Here is a 22,366-nt window from a genome sequence, read left to right on the forward strand (position 1 = left end):
CTTTTGTGTCTTGCATAGTGTTTCCAGAATTTTATTTTTGCAGTTGTAAAATTGCTGGTAATCACATGACTCATACACTTAATTTAGCAAACGCTAGTCGGTGTGGTCTAATGGAAAATGCTTTTGTATGTAGCGAAGAATTTCTAAAATTGTTTTCCTCGCTCGCCTCTTTTCGATCTATCCAAAACAGTTCGGTAATGTTCGATTTGATCATCTAGCTTAGCATTAATTTATTGTCATCGGTACGAAACATTATCATACAGCACAGGTAAGTCGCAATTACAATCTATATAATGCATCGGGTTCAATTCAAACATAAAAGTGTGCATGTTGGTTCTCGATAGGCGGCGGGTCGCGTTGGGCCACCATTTTGGTAGCTTCTCTGGTAGCAGCGTTATTTCCCACGGTAGACGCGGCGATAGCCGGTTCAGGAGAACCAAACAGGAGGGAGAAAGGCCAAGAATCTAACGACAAGAGAAAGGGAGAGGAAGATATGGAAAGGTACGACCGGCCAAGACAGCATGTAAGAAGGAGAGAGGAGAATAGAGAGAGGAGAGCGAAGAGTAGAGAGAGGAGAGAGAGAGTCATGTTAAGTCTATATACTAGCGATTCTGGCTGGTGGAAAGATGGCGGAGGGGTATTTCGAACAGGCGTTGTACAGGGTCTTGTTGATCGCGCATGCGCTAATCGGGTAGATTGACTGCGATGGTGTCGGGAGGCGGAGCGACATCTAGGACCGACTCGTACCGGGCGGTGTATACCGCATCACTGTCAGCAAAAACCGCATGAAATGGCACCACTTGCTTCTCCGGTGTACCGACACGGGAGGGAGTTTGGGTTGGTCGCGGAGCAGACAGAAATTGAAGCACTCGAGGCGCCACAAGGGTCCGCGAGAAAACGCCATACTGACGATCACGTGTACGTAACGCAGTCGAGTAATCGAATCATCGTGCACTCGTTTCTGTCGCTTTTTATTTCCTTTACAGTCAAACATATTTTACATTTTAGTCTTCTTCCTCGCTATTGAAGAGGCGATACGAATTCTTCAAAAACAGAAGCAAAGATTGTGAAAGGAAAGTGGAAAGAGTAATACAATAAATGTTAAGGTCCCTTTAAGGTCCAATCCGTTCAGGCAGGAATCATTTATGCAAACAGAGTAAACAGTTATCAGTGAACAAAGTCTAACGTACAGTTTACACCGAATTGCCTTTTTGAATAATATAACGAAAGAACTCACAGAACTTGTTATAGTCGCAACGAATCACTGTTAGATCGTTCTTATAGAATCATCTAATGTAACCGTCGTATTTTTATATACGTTCCGTTGTCAAATTAATTCAATAAACTATGGAATCTAGCGTCCGACTCAGTAACATTCAGTGGTAAGCTTTTGACTGCAGAACTACGGGTTGCCAGCAAAGTCGCTATAAATTAAACATTAGAAATGGTTTCTTCACGAAATAAATTGTAATTTCGAATGACGATTGAGCCACGTCATCGGGCGAGTAATATTCGGAAAAAGCGCGGGATTCTGTTCAAACTGTTTCGGTGCGTTTCAGCTGGGTGTCCGTCAGGATCCGAAAAAAAGAGGCGCGACCGGAGGAGGCGTGGATTAAAACGGGCGGTGGGCGTGGCTTGCGGGGAGGTGGGGGACGCGCAACTCATTTGGGCGTTCCTATGGTTAGCCGGGGCAGCGCAGTAGAGGGGGTGACGGGAACAGAGCCTGCTAGCCGCAGTCGCAATTCAACCGTTCGATGGTGAATGTGTTAAAATGTTCCGCGTTACGGGGGAGTTTCTTTTTACCGGAAGCGAACAAAAGATAACTTGTCCGTCGATTAAATCGTAACGTATGCGTGATATTACGAAACGAGAACCGGATTTCTCATTGTACACACGCGCGGAGGAGTGACGGTCGTCCAGTGATAACGTATCTTGGTTGTGTGATCGGAAGGAATTGTGTGCGCGCCAGAGATATCCCGACAGATCAAGCGCGAGTGGATTAAACGTTCCAGGTATTATATTTACGGTTGTTGTTTACGAAACGTGACAGAGTACAAAGGGATCGCTGTTCGAGTGTCCGGGAAGGATTTCTGAAGACACCGGTGTTCGGATACGGCGCAGGAACTCGGTTGGTTCGTTGGGCCGCAGCTTTAAGCCGGCCGGCGCCCGCATTAAAGGGAATATGCCCGAAGCGTTCGACAACCGACCACTACCGTCTTCCTTTAAACCTTAGGCGTGATTTTCACAGGATTTCGACGTGTTTGATTCGACTCGTACCCCCTTCGTTTCCTCAGCCGTGCATCTGTATAAGAGTACTTGATTCTGAAAGACGTGGGAGGAAACTATTGGTTTCGAAATGATCGGTAATTGGTCGATCTCCTCGCGAGACGACAAGGGAATCCCGAAGAAAGCATAAACATTTCCCTCCGGCTGGACACAGTGAGAATACTCGTTGAAAATGTAGCTTTCCGCGATCCTGACACCATCTTGGGGCGTCGCACGCCGAATGTTTACGTTGTTTGGCTCAGTCCACTTGGCGAATCGAGCTTCTTGCGATCGGAAGCCGATCGAGTCCTGAAACAGAAACGAACGTCTCCCGCGGGACTCGACCGCTCGGAACAGAAGGGTTTTTATTTGTGAGTCGCGTGTGGTGTGCGCGTTTCGCGAATTCGGTTCGCCGGTCGTCGGAAAGTTCTCGGTCCTGTCGCCGTCGCGTTGTCGAGAAGAACTCGTCTCTACGCAGTGCGCTACAGTGAAACAAAAACGTGTGATGCTCCCAGCAGTGTGTCGCGTCTGAAACCGATCGTTCTATCGTGACCGACCGGGAGTGACCAGTTCCGACGGTTGTGTCGCCACACGAGCTTTTCTCTTTCGCTGAACGAACATGGTTCACTGAAACGGATATTTCTCGTTGTTCGATTCGCTTCTCCAGCATGACCGGAAACTGTAACCACGCTGCGTCCGCATAGCCGCCACAGTGGAGTTCTGCCTAATCGCAGGTAAATCGGTTTCTCGATAACTTTCGACGCATACGCGCCTCGTATATACGCGTAAGTAACCGCCTTCGACACTCTTGCGACACCTTAACACTATTTCTACCGAAGGTGTCGAAAGACACCTTCCGAAATGTTTACTTAAAATTATTTTCCCAGTTAAATCATTTGCCCTCAATTGAATTTTGGACATTTCCTATAATTCATTTTATAATCGTTATTGAAAAAGTCGAATAGCCAATTCAGAATATGCGACTAAACTCGAAAAATAATTTTAATTTAAAAATACCGAAAGTGTCTTGATACCTTCGGTGGAAATAGTGGTGGGCACGGTCCACATTATCGAGATGTTTACGGTTCGATGCCTTTCGTCCGATACAGTATTCTTCGATTGTTTACATACAATGCAGTATTCGTGTTGTAGACAACAGCACGCTGCAGACGATAAACAACAACATACTGTACACGGTAAACAACGTTCTGACCTAGGTTCATTGACATTTTAAGAGAATTATAATGAAAACAGTGTTTAACTGAAACATATAGTGTGAACTACATTCTTTTTTTTTCACTTTATTGAAACATTGAGCAGTCGTCTGTCTGTCTGTCTGTCTGTCTGTCTGTCTGTCTGGTGTGTGTGTGTGCGTGTGTGTGTGTGTGCGTGTGTGTGATCATCGAAAAGCACAGAGCAGTGAAATTTTGTACTTAAATTATATTGTAGACAATGAAAAAGTTGGGAATTTTGGTAATGATTGAATTGTGAATCGAGCTTTACGCGTGTAATATTGATGTATTTAACCTTAACAACTGTCGGTTACTCACTATTAGAACATTCGGGAGCGATCTCAACGGTCTTGATAACTTTCCGTAATACTTATAAATTATTCTCATTCGTAACTTATATCTTGAACTATGTGTCACGTGGCAAATTTTGTACAGCATTTAGCGTTTATATTGATTCTATGAATTATCGTGAATCGTTACTTTTCACTGTTGGAACAACGATTGTCTGTTCTGTACAGGGTATTAGACAAGTCTGTATATGAATATTAGAAATTTGGGTACATGAAACGTATAACTATATAAGTGCAGGTGATGAGAGAAAATAACTGCTAATCCAATGATTTCGAAATCGTTGAAATGATTTCACTGAAACAATTTGTAGAATACGTGTGTATCTGATTTCAGTATATACACACTGTCACTCGAAAATATTTGATGGCTTATAGGAATCAGGGTTCATGGATAAATAGAAAATATTTGGTTGATCGAAAAGATTTGTCGTATTCTATAATAAATTTCACTTTGGAAAATGAAATTCCACGAAATTATACTTTGTCCATTCTGTTCGAAAATTTTGTACCATTTCACGTTTTACTTTATTATAATATTTATCCGTGCATCATAATACACCTGACCCTCCATTTACGCGGTACTGTTTACACGCTATATCAATTTCCCCGATCTGAGATTAGTGATACTGAATAAAATGTCCTTTTGTCCTCGGAAATGTCATTATTATTATTTTTATATTAAGCTATGCGAAATAAACGTATATTTCTGAAACTTATACCAGCTTTGCTTTCCAATATTTTGTTTGTTTTTGTACTCTAACTTCATTTACGCGATTTTCATTCGTATAAAACGAATCCATGTGGAACGGATACTTCGCGTAAATGAAGGGTCAGGTGTGTAAACGTTACTTTAATGCAAAATACAGATTCTTCGGTAATTCCAATACGAGCTTTGCAATTTTCCTTCAGTTCTATGTATTATCTTTATCTACGTAGTCTCCATCATCCGTTCACTTTTATTTCACATAACAGTACAAGTTCATTGCCTTCTGAATCTTTAAAAACCGTTTACACCCGTCGCGCAAAAACACATCATTTTCGAAATTCATGTTTTCCTTGTACTTTCGACAGTCTCTTGAATTGCAGGATTATTTTCGCTCGTTGACGTAATAAGAAAACTTCGGCGTCGAATATCGTCGAAGGCAACATCGGTGCGCCAAATGTTCTAGAAGTCGCCGACTGTCCGTTCGGGACAGTCTCCGGCAAGAAGGAAGCTTTTTACGCGTGTTCGAACGCGCCCTTTGTCGGTAGCTATTATGCTATCGTTCTGCGTTGTTACGATAGGTATACAGTTGTATAATACCAACGCACGATGGTTTCGAAGCTGTCGATTTTCAGCCGAATTCTAAAATTCATCCCTTTTGATTTGTCTCGGTGAAAGTATTCGGAGCACCGAATTTCACTCGTTTCCTTCTACTCAATTAGTTACGTCCTCTTGGAAATTTGACGAAATTGCTTAGGATCTGCATTTTGGGAGCACCATCACGTTGATTTGTACTTTGAACATAAAACATTTACCCAAAAGTATGATAACACTGGAATTTGAACGAACGAAAATGTTTTTGATTGCTAACACGAAGTTTAAAGTTCAAGGAAGTTTGAGTCGCCCAGCGCGTGTCTTCGGGGGATGGTATTGGTATAAATAAAAAATCGTTTATTAAAGCCGCATAGCAGACATTTCCCTGATTCGACGAAAAGATTGCTCGCATTGTAGCGGGACGGGGCGAATTTAATGCACCGTTTCCATCTGAATCGGGCATAATGGACGATAAATAGTTCGGCTCTTTCATTCGAGGAGAACTGCCGTCGCCTCGAGTCCGTATTGCTGAACGAACATTCGAAATATTTCACGTTATGGCCAGACGAGCGTCGTCTATCTTACGTATTACAAATCTCTGATGCTTATTCCGATCGATTTAGGCAGTTTTTCAACCGTGAAACGATCGTAGTTTCCTGAAATAATTGTCTGCCCGGAGATGACGACGGCGATCGCCATTCGCGATGTATTTCCGTTCTTCCGCGAATAGCGTGCGTCTAATCTGTATTACAATATTAAATTTCTTGTAATCTTATATGTCACATTTAATACCTTGTATATTATACATTACATATCTCGCATAAAATGTACGTTACCGTTTAAATATATTCGATCGTGAGTTCGATCAGCAGTAAATTGAACTGTTTTAGAAAAGAAAATCTAAATGGGCGTTCAAGTGTCTGTTTTCTCGAGGTTAATCCACGCGGTTGGAAAGAAATGATAAAACAGTAATCATAACTGAATAGCTGGCGTTGTGTCTGTTATTATCTGTTTTTCAGTTTACAGTGAGCACTGTAGCTGATTAAATACTCTACACCGATATTGTGTATTGTTTACGAAACTGACGTCTGTATAGCGACTTGTGTACGTAGTACTTTTGTCGTACGTAGGTCTTCTAAGTATACTTGATAGTCTTCGTGTATTTTGTCTTTGTATTTATTTGCTAATGGCAGTTTAAAGGATTATTTATTTGAAAACGAGAGTCGATTATTTTTACGAGTTTCCTTCGAAAAATGTCGGTTATAATCTTATTCTTCGACAATTTCTGTTAATCCCCTCTCAAGAAGGGTTAAAGCTTCGGTTTTTTTAATCCGTTGGATTAGTTTTTATATTGAAAACACGTCCACGGGAAAATGTCCAAAAATTGAGAATCGTACGTTCTTGCAATATCTTCGACATAAGAAATTGTTTAAGAAAACATTGGAGTTTGCTGACTTACATGTGCCATCGTTACGAAATATGTATTTAAGATCATATTGGAGATGTAAAGAGAAGGCCTAGAAAACCTGCACCGTTGTGAAATCAAATTGGACATCGTCCTTCGCGCCTTCGGTTGTTAATAATTTCTCGCAGTGATTTTCTCCATTGGCAACTGTCTGACCTTTTACCTTACAATATCCAGTCAGGCGTATATCAAAACGTTTAAATTGAATTCGGTAAATGTAAATGTTCCTCAGCTCGTATGAATTTTAGGTAAATATCATTTCGGGGATGCAAGCACTGATTTTTCACATAGTTCTTGCACACACGCCTCCAAGAGAACAATAAACAATGAAGTAATCCTTGCGAATCGAGTCGCGGAAATAAATCACAAGCCGAAGGGTTAATTAAGGATCAGAGAACCAGCAACACGAATAAAATGCTTTCCTCAGATTTGATACCGCGATTAAGTTGTATCCAGCGTTCCCTTTCCTTTTTTTTTTCATTAGTTAGGTAACCGCCTCGGTTGTTCAAAGATATCGCGTTACATCATACCCGAATAAATTTTCCTTTTCCATGTTTCGAGCGCGAGGAATGAAACAATCAGCGGTGTTGTGCTAAAGTTTCCGAACTGCGGGGATCGCCTCGAGGTTGCTTTATCTCCCGAGTGCCGGGACTCTCGACTCATTCTTGATTTGCCGAGGCAAGACGTTAACGTAACGCGCGAATATTTAACAAATTCGGTTTGGCGAGCCGGGGGAATTGGCGTCGAGGCGTAGCGAGGCGAGATGAGGCAAGATCGAGTGTGTATTCCAAAGGTTATAAAAACCGGTCCTCGATTTTGCCAGACGAAACATCGCGGCGAGCAGAGGCGAGAGAGCAACGCTTCGCGTCCGCTTTGGCCACGGCCAAAGAATGCTCGAATGTGACGAGGTTTCACCGAGTCGCCTACGAACAATGACCCGTGTTTTCTCGCGTTTCGTGCTTTCCGCCTTCGAGCGTTTCAAGCGAGAGAATTAGGGGTTGAAGAAGGAAACGCACCCCTTTGCCTCGACGGCCAACGCGCACTCCCTTCTAACGAAATCACCGAATAATTTCAGTTCCCGTTACCTTGAACCTCTTGCGGTGCGAAGTGTTCTTGGTTTTTCACTTTGAAAGTCACATTAACTGTTGTGTTAGCAACCGGGGACCCGAGCATCCGTTTTTATATTTCCTTCTAAACAATTTGGCGGGTTTTCTTAGGAATTAAGTGAAACTGCTCCGGATCTCCGTGTTTTGGAATATCTTCACGGCGATTTGAGCTTTCAAAATCGAAAATTTTGTACGAAAACATTGTAATATGGAAGTTTGAATAAACGCGAACATTGTAGTTGCTAGCGTGAAGGGTAACGTTACTTATCTCAGCAATAGTTGAATGCGTCACTTATTTATTTGAGAAATCTGAGGTGTATTAAAATTGTACTTAGGTGTGGCTTCATTAGGTGCTACGAATAATTGCAATGGAAGTTGGTAAAATTTGAATGTCCAGTTTGCTTGTACGTAGGCCTGCGAAAAATCTTATCTTCGTATAACAAATTTTAAAACATTTTAACCCACCAATAGTTATTGTACTTACCTACTCATCAATTCATTTATGTGATTGCATACGCGTGCAACTGTAGTTGAAAGTGTGCATGAAATTTCATTTTTTAAACCAACGTACACAGGAAATTCTATTACGAATCAGAATGGCCATCCGTCATTCGAGGTTTAAACGATCAAACGTGTCTGCCGTCGAAGGAAAGTTTCACTCCGTGACCGGCCCCGAATGTTCAATAAACACGAAATGGCGCAAAGCGTTCTAAAAGGCCGACAGTTTCCGAGCGACTGTTCAATAATTAAAAGAGAAGCCCGCGTTACACTCGATATCGCGTCGCAGCGATCTAAAGCAAGTCCGACGTGGGTACAAAAAAAAGCAGGCCGTCGGTAACTTATCCTCTCGGCGTTCCGATCAGAAAGTCCGGGTTCTAACGTCGATTTTTATTAAGTCGGGACGATTTCCGTTTTCGCTCGATTCGCTGTTTGCGAAAAGAAACGGCGGAGATTCCTATTTCGGAGCAATCGGTGCATGGCGTCGATCCTCTAAGAACGTAATATACGCGCAACCCGAAAGAAAGACGCAAGTAAATAATTAAATCATGTTCGGAGAAATGCGAAAAAGGAAGAACCGCGATGTTGATTGGACAAAATTTCACAATACGGCGCTAAGATTGGCCGACCGGTTTTCTTCTCGAGCACAAAGAAGCGAGGTCCCTTCTTGTTGCTTTGTTTATCCCACGTACCCTCTTTCTTTCACTTCTCGTCTCCGACCGGCCGCCCTCTCGCCTGCCTGCCTGCCTGCCTGCCAGCCAGTCTGCCAGCCTGCCAGCTTGCCTGCCTGCCTGCCTGCCTGCCTGCTTGCTTGCTTACTTGCGCTGCCTGCCTGCTTGCCTGCCTACCCGTCCACCCGCCCGCCTGCCGGTTTGCCTACCCGCCTGCTTGCTCGTTTTCTTTCTTCCTCTCCGCCTTTCCCCCTGGCTTTTACCAGTCACGTCCTCCGGCAGGTACCAGTACGTAAAATGTACTCAGGACATTAGTCCTACGCGGAACATGATTCGTGCGGGAGAGCGACGTCTACCGTACTCGTTACACGTGTATTCGTATATCCGTGCGTGTGGAGTCGCTCCTGTTTCGGCGGAGTCCACGGTTGGGGAACCGACGAGAGGACTCATCTTCGCCGGAATACATTCTGTTTCGGATGAACACTGGCCGAGGCCACCTTTTCCTTCCATCCGACAGTTCGTTAGTTTCTACGGAGTTGGTTGTCGTTAGGTCTAGCGCGTTGGAACGCGGCCGCAATCGGTTCGAGGATTTGGACGCTTGGAATCCCTGACGTACAACTGCACGGATGTTTTGCTCTGTTATCGTTAGTTTTCTCTTGTACCTTCTTGATAACGGTCCTACTTCTACTTTTTCGTTGTCGAATATTGACCTTGTTTTGCTCCCACGATCGATAAGATATTTTTCTGCTTTTGCTGCTTGGATTTGCTACCTTTACCGCTGGTGGTTAAGTAACCGGAGGACTCGGAAGTTCGTTGGACAGGAGATCACGACGCCATTGTGATCGGTGACGAGCGACGTCCTCATCTTTACGCAACGCGTTAGATAAGATACGCGTCTGTTACCAGGTTCCAAGGTGTTTGGACAGCTGACAATAGTGCCGGTGTAAATAATGTGACTTAATGACCGCGGCGCGCGGTGCCAGTTCGCGGCGAATTTCTTTCGCGCCCGCGCCTTCGAAACACGCGTGCACGTGTCGGTGATTTCACGTAATTGGTACGAAGACACGCGTATACGGATGATCTATCCGACGCGACGATTCTGCGTGCTGGTCGTTTCACGGCAACTGCGACTTTTAATGCGCGGATGATGGCGGAGGAGGTTAGGGGATGCTAAGAAATTTGTCATCCTGTTGATAACTACTGTTTGATATTAATAGCGGTTTTCGGGAAAACTTGTAGCGCGTTCTTATTGTGTTTTAAGTACGGTTCACGTTTGAGACACTCTTTTTGGTTGGTTTGATGGGAGAGAATTGATTGGAAGGATTGAAATTAGTTGCCTTTTCGTTTGTATTGTGTTTATACATAAGTAAATGCATTGTTGGCGTGATATGAGATGTCACTTTTTTATTTTTCAAATGAAGTTTCTAGTATAAAATATATTAATATATTAATTAATAATCTATATTATATTATTGAAACAATATTATGTTCGTTTTACGATTTTTTTGAAAAGTGACTGGATGATAGGTGTTAAAATTCGGTACCGGATTTCGTCACGCAGTTCACCTCGTTGCTTGCGTTCTCAAAAATAGGTAGAGGATTTCTAAAAAGGTCTTTCGTCAATGTCAAAATAATATAGCAAGAAATAGAACTCCAAAATTTCGAAGCGACTGGATAAACAGAACTCGAGCCATCTCGCATAACCTTATTTTTAAAAATGTACTTTCGAGAAAAAGGCTTTTAAAGTTGAAGAACATAATTCATCTACTTTCAACTTTGTCTTTCAAAAACTAGCTCGCAATAAAAACTTGGATGCTTCGCATTTCATTTTGAATATTCCGAACTATCTAGTCTCTAAACCAAAAAGAAACTTCCCAATTTCTTAAAAACTTCATTCTACGATAACTTCTTAACGCGTTACGTCTACTATCAGCATAAGTTTGTGACAACAACCATTTCGCATTTTGCACGATGAGAATCAAGTTACATTCACGCGCGCTTTTACTTAACTCTTTAGTTGTCCACTAGAAACAGAGGATACCCGAAACAACATACAGACAAGCTTTAGCCTGCTTTATTTTATCTGCATGACAGGTTGACTAAACCTTTTAACAAAATTCAACTTGCTTTTTCGTTGAATAAAAATATTTCAGAAGACTTCAACTTATTTGTACAACATGCAGATTAAACATTTAAGTAGAATTTTGTTATTAAACTTGTAACGCTTAAAGTAAGATCTAGGAAGCCAACAGAACTTTATTATATTGTTTTACAGGCGTTTATTGAACACTTCAATTATTCCTAGAAAAATAGATGTCCATTCATGTAGATAGAGAAGAGATGGCCCATTATTTTAAAGAACTACTGCAGCATGAGTATCATTCGTATCTAACAAAGAAAATGTTTGTAAAAGTAAATAGATATAAGAATACTTCAACAGATCTCCGTGCAAGATTCGGTGTACTACTAAAAACAATTTAAAGTACAGATATTTGACAATATCAATATCTTACTATAGTTTAGAAGTTAACTTTCCACGAAAAATATTCTTGATACTTAACTCTTTGAGTGCTATAGATGCATATATGTGCCCGGCGAAAGTCATCGCTGTAGACTATGCACCGCATATATGCATTTTCCGGTCTTTTTGATTTCACGCGTGCCGCGATGACAATTATAAGTATATAAGATTAATACAAGCGTTTTATAGTATTATTAAATTCGACGGGACTGAGGAGTTACAATTACAACTTAATTAAGCCTTGTACGTAGGTCGCTGCAAATGTTTCGAGGATATTTCAGCATGGAAATGTATCTTATTTTTGTAAGCTTTACATTTTCAAGGTTTTAAAGTGTTAACACAACCCAACTGAAAATCCTTGAACGCAATTCCAACATATTGCAAGATAATTACACGAAGGCAATTGATGTCGAATCAAATTATTCAATAACACGAGCAATTAAATGATTGTGTAACTCAAGAACTATGATACTAAACCATTAACAACTAATTTAAATATCATTTATTTTCTTTACAGAAGAACAAGTAATATTACATAGAACGCTCAAAATTCTCGTGGCGGTCAACGTGTTAATATTCAAGGAGAATATTATGAGAAACAATAAAACCATCAATTCAAACTCATTCGCGACTTTTTTTATACTTTCCTGAAACTTTTACAGAAATGAGTACCAACTTGAGTACCAGCTTAAGTACCAACGAGCGATATATTGCTCCTTTACGCACTTGCGAGAAGTTTCTCTTTGACTTAATCAGAAACGAAGGAAGTCTAACATGTTTTTAGTATCGTGTAAACGTTTTCTTCACTTCAGATCAAAATTGGCCTTAATCCCTTGACCTACAATATTGTGCCAGACTCGTGACGAAAATTTTCAATTGAATTTGAGAAATCTAAGTGTTATTAATTCTTTAGAAATGTAAATTAAATATTACCTTTCTGTTATCAATCGTTAACCTCTGGAGTAAACGTAGACATAGAATAAACATTAATATTTATTGTGTCCTTAATAAATGATTAACGATAAAGTAGAGGTATCGGTCATAGTTAAGAAATAAATCATAGTGCGAGAGGTTAATATAATTGTTTATAATTTTCTGGTATTTCGCGAATATTTATGAGAACTTCCCCTGGCACTAAGGGTTAACACAGTTCATCGATCTTCAGACGACAAGCTAAGCAAGAACATATTCGGTCCGCACGGAACGTTTCGGCTGGGAGTATTCAGCGCTGAAAGGGTGAAAAAAATCCTTGACCGTAAAGGCGTTAGCGGGCGCAGCCGCGAGACAGAAATTATGAAACAGATGCGAGCGAGCGAGCGTGCTCGAGCACCGCGCGCACCTCGAAGAAAACGCGCGTTGCCGTAGGTCGAGAAACGAGCGAAGGCGTGTTACCGCGTTCGCGTTCGACTTGGATATAATCGAAGTAGTCTGAATCGCGGCGGAGACCGTGACGCAAGTCGCATTTCCTGTTTACCCGAATTGATCCGACCCCGGTGCGACCGTCGACCTACGGTTGCGTCACTTTTTCCCGTCCCCCGGCACATGTATTTTACAGCGACGCCGCGTATTTCGAGCGTAGCCGGGAGCGGACACGCGACAACGACCCGAGTGTCGGTGGTGCCCGATCAAAGAGAATCGACGTTTAATAAACCAGCTAGCATCGCATCAGTCGTTCCGCGCGCTCGTTTCTGTGCTTTGTCCGAATCGAAGCTTCGTGTCGCGGGACAGGCCGCCGTTTGCGGATGCGAACACAAGCGGTTTCCAGTGGAATGGATTTGCCATGGAAGTATTTGAACTGTAATTTTGTTTCATCCATTCAACACTGAATGATTTATATAGCGAACCTGGAAGAATATTGTATTCGTTGTCCAAGAGTTTTGCTGGGATTCTGTAAATACAGATATTTGTACAAGCTGAGACTGTAGTGTTCCGTCAGTAATATGTTGAATGCCATGTCAGTCACCCACACTCCTGAATTGCTAAAAAATTATTATAATATGCAACATAACTGATGTTGAATACAAGTGCTTAATAATGTAAGTAAGTTGATAACAGTGTTTGTTTTTGAAAGTATTCGTTATGTAAAGAAATGTCTAGAATGCAATTATTTTTTGTTTTGAGGGGGCAGTAATGTGTATTTAATTTGCTTTTAGCTGGGAATGTGTATGTCAATGTGACAGGCTATTACCTAATAAATAATAAGTTTGTTATTAAGGAAGCGTGGTAGTGATAAAAAAATGAAAATATGACTGAGTCGAGAAAGACCCGTGAAACGCAACAGGGTTAAACGAACTTCGACGAATTTCTGTGATTTTACGATTAATCGCGAGTATATTAAAATATTTGTCATTTGATAAAACGATTAAACGATGTTGACAGTGTAAACATAGTTATAAATGTTTATCGCGGGAACTCATGTAAGCGTGCTTCCAATACATTGGCGAATTAAATGTTACGGATCTTGGATCTTTGCTTCTTGAATGTTATTTGAATTAAACGGAGAATTCTTACACGTCGATACGGGGAAAATATTCTCGATGCTTCTACGGCAGTTATAATCTCTTAATCCGATTAACTCATTAAAATTTTCTTTAAATCCGTTCTGAAATAAAGCAATAACATTAATTCCTTTGTGAAACACTGTGAAAATTTGTTCTAAGACACTGAAAATTGTTAACTCTTAAAGATGCCTACTCAAGATCCTCAATTGGAACCTATAAAATAAGACTCACATTTTCATACAAAAATACTAGTTTTAAAAAAAGGAATAAAATAGTATAGTTCCTTATCATCGCACAGTCTAATTTTTTGTTTATTTTACCCTTTACGCATAAATGGATAGAATATTTCTCACTGGAGATTTATTTATCACCAGCCGTGAAAGGATTATAGTTATACACTTACATTAAAGGGTTTTAATCCGCGATTGAGATTGATAATAATAAATGTGACGATAACAATCCATTTTTGTTCTTCGGTCAACAATTTAACGGTGTCACGTACGCGTGCCTTTATCCAGCGAACGATTATTTTCCGGTATCACGCGAGTGTGATTTCTTTTATCTCAAGCCTGCCCTGCTAAACTAGGCTATAAAATCCTATTGATCCTACCAGTCTAATGTATATTTTTTCAACCCTTAAGTAATATTCAACATTATTAATAGCCTTCAATTGCAGATTATAGTTTGATTTTTCTGTACGAACGAAATGCTTCCGTTACTTTCGTTACTTTCATTACACAGAATTGACTGTCAACAATTTCAGGTTCATAATCAAATAACCATAAGACTAATATCCGATTCGATATTCGCGAACAACACTGTTTACCAAGAAAAATCGACGCTCAAGGGGTTAACAATAAAAGTAAATAAACATTGCATTCGGAATAACGCTCCCTTTATCAGTCTCTAAGCAACGGTAAATACGTTTACTTTTGCAGCATAACAGATTTCCCCGAGTGCGTTCGGTACTCGTTGACAAAGCGGTAAGTGGTGATCTTCCAGGTCTTCCAAGTCGCGCGGCGGCACGTTTCCTAGACCATCTGTCTATCGTCGTCATCGACGCAGAAGTACATCGATAATCCTTAAGCAACTCGACTTTTATATTCGCTTTCATCGGAGACGGTCGATCAGAGAGAGAAAGGGAAAGAGAGTGAGAAAATGCGGTCAGAAAGAAAACTTTGGTAGCCGTTAACCTTTTCCGCTCAAATGTCGCCCTAATGACGACTTCGAGCTTCCATATCTAAAATTTAAAGCTGCAAATTTAACACATTAAGCGCCACGAAAATCGTCATCGTTTTTCCGTACAGTTATTAGTTTGTAGCAAAAGAAAGCAGGAATAATTATTACCTATTTGACGTTACAATCCATGTATTACGCTATTATCAGCTTAGTTACGTTATTAACCATTTTCATTTGACGTCGGCTATCTTGCATGTTATGATTGTTTTCAAGTAATTCGGAAATGTCAGTCATCGATGACTGACATAGCGTTTAACGTGTTAATCATTCGAATACTCAGAGATTGATACGTGGTTGTCTTTCCTCTGATATCTCAGATTTCGATACATAATTCAGTTTTCATGGAAACAGCCTTTAAATATTTGGAGAGTTCTCGTCTGCAAAAGGTAAAATTGTTCCTGAAACACGTACCTATACGTGCATACTTAGACGGCACCTCCAGATCGTCGGGAGCGCTCTTTGAATCGATACAGAGGAGAGAGTTACGTAAAGGCCTGCCGGCATCGAAGAGAGCATCAACAAATACTCGCGTTTCATTTACTCGACGCCGTCTCGGCGTGAGCGTAAATGATCGACACCGGGCTGTATGCAAATAATCCGCGACTCGATTCCCGCCTCCCGTTCCCCTCGGTCGTCCCGGTTGCAAACGCGGCGAGACGAACAAGAGAGAGAGCCGAAGAAAAAGAGTATCGGGCAGCGCGGTATCAGTCGGCGACGAACTGCGACGACCGTCGTTTCGTATTCATCGGCTAGCCGGTTACAAGGAGATTCTTCCGGATGCGATTCCTATCTGGGCGAGCTAGAGGAAACTGGAAACTAGGGGTATAATGGTCCTGTTTCAAAGATCCACCCTTGTCGTCCGCGTTTCGGGTTAATCCTTTGACGACCAGCGCTGGGAAACGAAAGCTGTTTTAGCGGTAGCACTACTACCGAGCATTTAATATGATTGATATGTAATTATAGAAACTGTAATAATACATTGTTTTCGATTTTTTCGAAATTACATATTTCAGGGTTTTCCCTTTATAATTATCGAAGAGATGCGGCTGCTATGGTACATTGAGGTTTTTATCATTTCTATAAAAAAAATTACAAAACAGTTAATAAGACTGTTCGATGATTCCTAGTTTTAAACCTGTATGAAGACTTCGAATAGAAAATCCTCGAACTTCCTCGTACAGATATATCTTTAACTGTGTGGTTTAAACAGTGTCTATGCTGATATCGTTGTTTAGAAAAGAAAAAAATAGTAGACACAATTTTATACGTGAATTCACATTCAATATTTCCTGATACGAGTGATGCCTGGAAAACGAAATTTTTAGGTTAACCCTCAGCGACTTTGGTATACTTTAAAATCGCAGCTAGCCACTGCGACTAAACTGTCTTCTTGTCCAGAAAGCTATTAAAAGAATGATCAATTCTCTTTCAAAAAATGTTCTTCAGATAATTTGACGGATAAAACAAAGGGAAAAGTAAGTCAGACAAAGTAAACGACTTAGAGTCGCTTTTCGGGTGCAAGGGGTTAATAGTGGTAAAAAATTCAGTTGCCCGTGGAAAAGGTTTTTAATACTTCCAAAAAAAACCCGCCCGCAAAGGGTTAATCGGAGTTAGACCGGAGGGTGGACAGACGAAAGTTTGTTTTCGGTGTCGCTCGTGTTTCCCCGTCTTTTTGGAGCGTAGACAAAAGTTTGCGGGTACGCGACAGGAATATCGTGTTGATCCACGCGCAGAGAAGGAAGGAGGAGAGCATACTGGAGCAAGGAATGGTGGGAGAGGAAGCGAGAACCGCGAAACGACCGCTTTTTTCGGCACGGATGTCCGATTAAGACGCCACTCCGCGTAGAGGCGCAGAACTTTCCGGCATCGCGTCGCGTGTCTTCCGTTTTCTGAGGGTCAAGGCCGGCGACATGCCGCGACTTAGAATACGCATTTAGATTCTTGGCATCACGCTACGCGTCGTCTCGGCGAAACGCACAGATGACTACGATCGTGGCCGACGAACACGGAATGACGGTGTCGTGGTCTCCCGGTGAACGATGCGATGCGACGCCCTGTTTTCCCGCCAGATTTTCTTCTATTAACGACTCGCACGCCTCCTACTCTTCGACTCGCGTGTCCTTTTTGATCAACCAGTGATGACTGACCTGTTTTCCGCGGGGAATCAGACATCCTGGACATGTGTATTCTTGGACAATAACGCAATGGAGTCGTGGGAGTATCACTACCTAAGCTAACTGGCCCCAACTTTTTTTCGTTTCTCTACATCTTGGCAGCCTGTCTGTTCGAGCTGTGCCATTGTGTTATTAGTCGTTGCGTTCACTTGCAGCAGGTTATATTTGTGACGTTCGCCATTTCATGTTTCTATCGAAGGAAGTTATCTTATGCGTTTACTTAATCCAAGTTAGTTTTATATGTCTCTTAACGTTGTAACGTTTAGCGGAGAATTCAAGAAATTGGTCGGTCTTCTTTGTTACATTTTCTAAATATTTTGCAGAGAAAATACATTGCATTTAATGATACGTTTGAGACATGAAGACTGTGGCGATATCAGTGGCTCTAATGAACGTATTGAACAGAAAAGTTTGTATAATCTTTTTAAGCGATTACCTAGGTGTTTGGTATTCAAATGTTTCATTACTTTTCATTTGTAGCGAAGCCATGCATCTAAGGACGTTAGAAAAATCAAAGTGGATTTGTTAAAGAGTTCAGCATATCGTTTTTAATATAAAAACCTATGTAGAAATGGTTTATGCAGGAAAACGCGGCATTGCGTGTAGTTAAAACGACAGAAGATATTAATGCTGTTACTGTTATTCCAATTTTGCTCTCTGTACTTGTAAATAAATGGCTCAGTGCTAACACTGAAGGCAGTGGGATAAAATGAACAAACAAAGCGAAATGTAATAATAGATTAACAGGCAGATTGTTTCTTGTAAAAGAATTAGAATTCCATCCGACTGAAAACAATTCGGTCCATTGCATTAGTGTAAATTAAATTAATAAGCTTCATCGCCAAACTTGATTGTAATTGAACAAATTGGGTACATATCACGTCAGTCTTCTTGCAAATGTATTTTTTTTCTTCACTATATAATCGTTTGAAAAGTTCAACGGGTTAGTTCTGAGAGAAAGCTCGTCGCAGGTTAGGAAGCACTGTTATAAATGATCCAGAAATTATGATTGAAGATTAGTGCAGCAAGTGTCGGGAAGATTATTATGGTTCACAACAGTGATACGATTGACGCTTTGAGAACCACTGATCCGTTCCTAACCTCTTATGGTCTAGCTGGTCCATCTCCTGTGCTCCTTCGATCCTATCCTACAGTATCGTCCCTCTCACAGTTTTTAAAATACCGAAGACTATTAAAATAGTATTTAGCTACGTAACAATTTTGTTATATAAAATAATAAAGTACATTGTTTAAATTCGACAATAGATTCTTCCTCGAATCTTCGAATTTTTGTTACTTTATTATGTGTAAGGATTCCAAAGTAATTGTCCTTACGCAATTTACTGTGGCTTAAGTTGCCAAGATTTTCCATAGTAGTAGTCTATCCAAACCTGTTGAAGGACAATATTATTTGAATAATAAGAGTCCCTTCACGTTTCCTTCTTGTAAAATAAATACTGTATGTTTCGTTTCAATTCATTGAATACTGTCGTGAAATAAACTGAAGAAGATACGTTACCTGTTACGCGTATAACGAGGTATAAAATAAAATAAGCAATATGTACATTCTGGTATAATTATTGTAAAATATAACCAGTGTGTTTCACTGTTTCAAAACAGCAAAATTTATAACAATAGCATAGCTGTATTTATACAGTGTACATATAATCATAGGAAGCGTGTTTTCCACGTTTGAAACGAATATTTAGGTCAAGTAGTTGACCGCGTGCCTCAACTTCTACTCACATTTTACTTTATAACCCAAAAACAAAATAATTTGCCCAAGGTTTGACAAACACCAATCGAAAGGGCATGAAACGTACTATTAATATAGCGTTTTTTATTAAAATCAGGCGATACATTTTTAGGGAATTGCAATTTCTCTGAATTTTTCCCATTTTGACAAACACGAGAAACGTAATAAAAATTGCGAGCAATAAATAAATTACTTAAATTTATACACCATCGGAAAGGTTGAATTTCTTATGAGTTTTTGATATCAGTCTTGCGTCGATATTATGTCTTTTTTAAAAGTTACAACGCATGATAGATTTCGCAAAATACGTATTTTGACCCCCATCCCGTAACCTTGAAGCCCAGGGAAAAAGTTGTTGTACGGAATCAATATTAGACCCAAACGGCTACCAGTATGAAAAATTTTAGGAAAATTGGTCTCGGGTAATTTTGTCCGATTTTAAATCAACGTCTTTAAACCTGATTTTTTCGAAACAGACGCCTGGACTTGAAAATCTTTTATTTTACATTTACTTTATATTTTCCGTCTAATTATCTGAAAACATTATCATAAAGGAACTGATCGATATGATTTTCGTTAGTTCACCATAGTCAATGGAATGACAATAATTTTCTATGCGTTTCCATTAAAAGAAGGTATCAAGCAATAGGAAATCCGGTGATCGAACATTTTTGTTGCAACATATATTTCGATAGGAATGAAGTAAACATTCAATTTCCGAGCTTCATTCAAACTATCGTGAATTTTTCATTCAAGAGCAATTCAACGGTTCATGTACATATGGGAAATTATTCTGCGCAAGCTCCAATAACATGACGAGAAAAATATGTCGTTACCATCGAAAAACCGTCAATAACTTTGAGAACCCGACAAAAAAAAATTCCTTCGACAGAAAGGAATCCATTCGATGAATCCAGTGTTCATTGTTGTCCAAGTAAAACAACAGAAAAAGCGAAAATATGAAGACATTCGGGATAGTCGAACGGTTATCGACTATCTCTATCAATGCGTGTCATTACTTATTCAATTTTCCCGTCGATTTTCCTTCGAGCTCGGTTCTTGTCACTGAATCATAATTTATCGTTGGAACAGGATAAATGGCGGCAAGGATTGCACCGTTCTAACATTCGTCTCATTTGTTTTCTGCCCAGCATTTGGGCTCCGTAAAGGTGGCAGGTATGCGTGCCGGTGTCTCGAAGAAGCTTTCGAAGCCAATAAATAGGAAACGGAGAAGCAGATATAAATCGAAATGCTCCGTTTATATTATGTCCTTTATGGCCGAGGGGACGAGGTATGAAAGTCCTTCGGCCGGCGTTGTTCATTCTAAAATCCGTCGCTTTGTTCCTTTTTCTGACCCCGATGGTTGTCTTCGTTCATTAACGAATGCCCCTCAACCCTTCGCCTTAGAATTTCTTCTGTAACTGTTCTGCCGAAGCTAGGTACTTTATCGTTAATAAATAACTAGGAGATAAATGGAATTTTTATGTCCGTTGTAGGTTTGGATTTATTTTAAAAATTAAATATCAGAGATCGAATGAAACTGTTGAAATTTTCAGTTAATTATGAAACAACTGTAATTTCATGAATATTGTCTACATATTTTGTTTAGAAAGCACTGTTGTACAATACAGCGTATTAACTGATACTTCTATTTCATACAGTTTTGCGTAAGTTAGAAACTTCTATTTCCTTAAAAGTGGAGAAAAGTCTTAGTTGAATTGGAAAATGGATTCTGCTCTGAAAAGTTGAAGTTGCGGTAGATTTTCTGGGAATGTCGTGGGGTAAACAGATCTGAAGTTGAAACTTTGAACTCTTCGAAGGTTTATTACATAAAAATTATAATGTGTTTTTTCTTTTATGTTTATCCTACCTTCAATTTCTTAAATAATGCTTATTAAAATTATATTCCCAACTTCTAGAATATATCTTTCCCTTAAATGTCTGTCTAAAAATATACAGTACTCCAAAGCTTTTATTAATCGAATACAAAATAACTGTTAAAACTGAACTCTCATAACAGCGTTAAAGCGTTAATGCATAAAAGTTGAAAGTTCGATAAATAACTCTTATTTCTAAAAGTTAACAGTTCCGTTCGATCAGTATTAAATGTCGATAGAAGAATAAATTGTTGTTTCAAATAAGAAAAATTGTATGATATTCGTATTTATGAAAAGTTGTTAAAAATCTGCGTTTGATCTGATTTTATTATAGTGCAAAGGATTAATCGTCCACGATTACAACCGTATAACTTTAATTATCAAGTCGTAACATAAATAAGTTCGGTTGTAAGTATAAACATGTTCTAATTCCAAGCATTTAATTATTGCTCATTCCGAATGTGCATAATTCTGATTAACAGGAGGCTACTTGTAGTCAGTTGAAATCCAGCGTTTGCTACCTGACTGCTTCACGAAACTCTAATAATAAAAGGAAGATATTGAATATAACTGGAACTTATTTATGTTATGATTCAATAACTTAACATCTTTTCTACCAACGACCGCAATCCATGGAATTATCTATGCACTGGATGCAGTAGAGGCAACTACGCTACTTTAATTAGCCGCCAATTTTATTCTAGGCGGTCAGGCGCACGGTCGATCGTATTTCATCAATCAAAAAGTACCTAAAGTTCTCGCGAAACAGCCATGAGATATCACCTGTTAGGGAACCGCCAAGAAATTGTTAAATGATAGTATCAAAATGATTTGAGTGTCTCCGCATCAACTAATGACACATGGGTACCGGTATCGGCTAGAAACCAATACTACCAGTTTTTACGGTTTCAGATTTCTATTTATGGGGATATCTAAAAGCAAACCTTTTACATGTACAGTCCGCAGGCTTCGGAGCATCTAAAAGAAAATGCTCGTCAAGTTCTAGACGGCATATCATTCGATAATATTAAATGTAATCGAAAGAGCAGAAATTTTCCGTGGTCCTAATGAGGGTCATTCGCCGGACATCATATTCAAATGATGTGCCAATAATTTTCTTACAGCCTTAATAAAACGTATATAATAGTTAAAATTATTAACTCCGACGTAATAGTATTAACTATGCCGGTATTCGTAATATGCTCCATAAATTCATTGGCGCCGCTACGATGACACAAGTATTTTGCATTACAGGGGCCGTAAACCGAAGAATTTCAAAATGTGAAATTCAACTTTCATTTCTATTAGAATGAAGTATATGAATGCTCAAACAATTATAAAGTCTTCTTTTCGAAACGTAACATCCTTTCGTATCAAAATATTTCACTGCCAAAGAGAAGACAATGATGATCAC

General features: G+C 39.9%; 1 protein-coding gene and 1 long non-coding RNA gene across 3 annotated transcripts in view; both read left to right on the forward strand.

Moving 5' to 3' along the window:
- Nucleotides 1-181: 181 nt before the first annotated feature.
- Nucleotides 182-1,345, forward strand: LOC143174780 (uncharacterized). Its single transcript, XR_012999115.1, has 3 exons — nt 182-268; nt 345-918; nt 1,009-1,345. It is a non-coding gene; the product is annotated as an uncharacterized LOC143174780 (long non-coding RNA).
- A 350-nt stretch (nt 1,346-1,695) lies between these two features.
- The window catches only part of wge (BAH domain and coiled-coil containing protein winged eye), a 216,778-nt gene continuing 196,107 nt past the window's right edge, over nt 1,696-22,366 (forward strand). Inside the window, exon 1 of one of the 2 annotated variants that reach the window (XM_076370366.1) lies at nt 1,696-2,999. The gene's annotated coding sequence lies outside the window, so the exon portion shown is untranslated. The remainder of the gene's footprint in view (nt 3,000-22,366) is intronic. The other variant, XM_076370365.1, reaches the window with a different exon arrangement.

Source organism: Nomia melanderi, chromosome 8 (assembly GCF_051020985.1).
Source record: "Nomia melanderi isolate GNS246 chromosome 8, iyNomMela1, whole genome shotgun sequence".
Classification (NCBI taxonomy): Eukaryota; Metazoa; Arthropoda; class Insecta; order Hymenoptera; family Halictidae; genus Nomia; species Nomia melanderi.